General features: G+C 39.6%; 1 pseudogene; it reads left to right on the top strand.

The window, feature by feature from the left end:
- LOC102977498 (DDB1- and CUL4-associated factor 16-like) overlaps positions 1 to 2,771 on the top strand; it is a 6,722-nt pseudogene that overhangs the window by 2,115 nt on the left and 1,836 nt on the right.

Raw genomic sequence — 2,771 nt, 5'->3', positions numbered from 1 at the left:
AGAGTGTTCTTCCTATGTTTTCCTCTAAGAGTTTTAAGGTGTCCGGTCTTATATTTAGGTCTCGAATCCATTTTGAGTTTATTTTTGTGCATGGTGTTAGGGAGTGTTCTAATTTCATACTTTTACATGTACTTGTCCAGTGTTCCCAGCACCACTTATTGAAGAGACTGTCTTTTCTCCATTGTATATCCTTGCGTCCTTTGTCATAGATTAGTTGACCATAGGTGCGTGGGTTTACCTCTAGGCTTTCTTTCTTGTTCCATTGATCTATGTTTCTGTTTTTGTGCCAGTACCATATTGTCTTGATTACTGTAGCGTTGTAGTATAGTCTGAAGCCAGGGAATCTGATTCCTCCAGCTCTGTTTTCTTCCCTCAAGACTACTTTGGTTATTCGAGGTCTTTTGTGTCTCCATACAAATTTTAAGATTTTTTGTTCTAGTTCTGTAAAAAATGCCAATGGTAATTTGATAGGGATTGCATTGAATCTGTAGATTGCTTTGGGTAGTATAGTCATTTTCACAATATTGATTCTTCCAATCCAAGAACATGGTATATCTCTCCATCTGTTGGTATCATCTTTAATTTCTTTCATCAGGGTCTTATAGTTTTCTACATACAGGTCTTTTGTCTCCCTAGGTAGGTTTATTCCTAGGTATTTTAATCGTTTTGTTGCAATGGTAAATGGGAGTGTTTCCTTAATTTCTCTTTCAGAGTTTTCATCATTAGTGTATAGGAATGCAAGAGATTTCTGTGCATTAATTTTGTATCCTGCATCTTTACCAAATTCATTGATTAGCTCTAGTCATATCATATTGTTGCTAATAAAGAATTCTTAAAGATTAATTTAAAAATGTACATTATCGTTCATGAAATTATTATTAAATATTGAATATATACCAAACAATATTTTTGCATATGTGTAAGTTACAATGAAAAATAAAAACATGAACACCTGTCTTCCTACTGCCGAGATTAGGGAATAGAACATTGCCAGTCACTCCAAAGCCGTCTTTGTGGTCTTTCCCATTCCAATTCCACTCCTTCTTGCCATGCCTTCTCCCCAAACACCTTGAATTTTTTCCCTCACTTTCCTTTATAGTGTTAGCATATGTATCCCTGATCAAATCAAGAATCAAATCTTAAATTCTGTAAGATTTGGGATGGAATTATATTGGTTGGAATCATATTGGAAGCATTCTTATACATTCCTAAGGTTCACCTGTACTGGTATGTTTCAACACGGCACAATTACGCCTTCTCTTGTTGATGGCTATCTGAGTTCTTTCTGGTTTTCTGGAACATCGTCATATGCGTTTCTCCATGTATGTTTGCAAGAGCTTCTGTCTCTTGGAGGGGAACTGCTGGGTTGGTATATGCACAAATTGTTAGATAATGACAAAGTTTTTCAAGGTCGATCCAACTGACACCACCACTAGTGAGGGTCAGAGGGGTCAGGGTGCCCCACTGCATAGCCAGTCTGCTGGATATAAAATAGTACCTCCCTGAGATATATTTTTTTTTCTTCTTTTTTTTTTTTTTTTTTTTTTTTTGCTGTACGTGGGCCTCTCACTGTTGTGACCTCTCCCCTTGCGGAGCACAGGCTCCGGATGCACAGGCTCAGTGGCCATGGCTCACGGGCCCAGCCGCTCCACAGCATGTGGGATCCTCCCGGACCAGGGCACAAACCCACGTCCCCTGCATCGGCTGGTGGACTCTCAACCACTGCACCACCAGGGAAGCCTCTGTTTGCTAGTATTTTGTTGAGGATTTTTGCATCTACATTCATCAGTGATATTGGTCTGTAATTTTCTTATTTTGTAGTATCTTTGTCTGGTTTTGGTATCAGGGTGATGGTGGACTCATAGAATGAGTTTGGGAGTGCTCCTTCCTCTGCAATTTTTGGGAAGATTTTGAGAAGGATGGGTGTTAGCTCTTCTCTAAATGTTTGATAGAATTCACCTGTGAAGCCATTTGGTCCTGGACTTTTGTTTGTTGAAAGATTTTTAATCACAGTTTCAATTTCGTTACTTGTGATTGGTCTGTTCATATTTTCTATTTCTTCCTGGTTCAGTCTTGGGAGGTTATACCTCGCTAAGAATTTGTCCATTTCTTTCCGGTTGTCCATTTTATTGGCATAGAGTTGCTTGTAGTAGTCTCTTAGGATGCTTTGTATTTCTGCGTTGACTGTTGTAACTTCTCCTTTTTCATTTCTAATTTTATTGATTTGAGTCCTCTCCCTCCATTTTTCTTGTTTCTTGAGGTAGGCTTGTATAGCTATAAACTTCCCTCTTAGAACTGCTTTTGCTGCATCCCATAGGTTTTGGATCGTCGTGTTTTGAGTTGGAATCTTTTTTTTTTTTTTTTTTTTTTTTTTGCAGTATGCGGGCCTCTCCCGTTGCAGGGCACAGGCTCTGGACGTGCAGGCTCAGTGGCCATGGCTCACAGGCACAGCTGTTCTGTGGCATGTGGGATCTTCCCAGACCGGGGCACGAACCCGTGTCCCCTGCATCGGCAGGCTGACTCTCAACCACTGCGCCACCAAGGAAGCCCTGGATGGTCGTGTTTTCATTGTCATTTGTCTCTAGGTATTTTTTGATTTCCTCTTTGATTTCTTCAGTGATCACTTGGTTATTTAGTAATGTATTGTTTAGCCTCCATGTGTTTGTGTTTTTTACGTTTTTTGCCCCTGTAATTGATTTCTAATCTCATAGCGCTGTGGTCAGAAAAGATGCTTGAGATGATTTCAATTTTCTTAAATTTACTGAGGCTTG

This window comes from Physeter macrocephalus, chromosome 4 (assembly GCF_002837175.3).
Source record: "Physeter macrocephalus isolate SW-GA chromosome 4, ASM283717v5, whole genome shotgun sequence".
NCBI lineage: Eukaryota > Metazoa > Chordata > Mammalia > Artiodactyla > Physeteridae > Physeter > Physeter macrocephalus.
The sequence above is the reverse complement of the archived record's forward strand: the minus strand, read 5'-3'. Positions and strand labels throughout refer to the sequence as shown.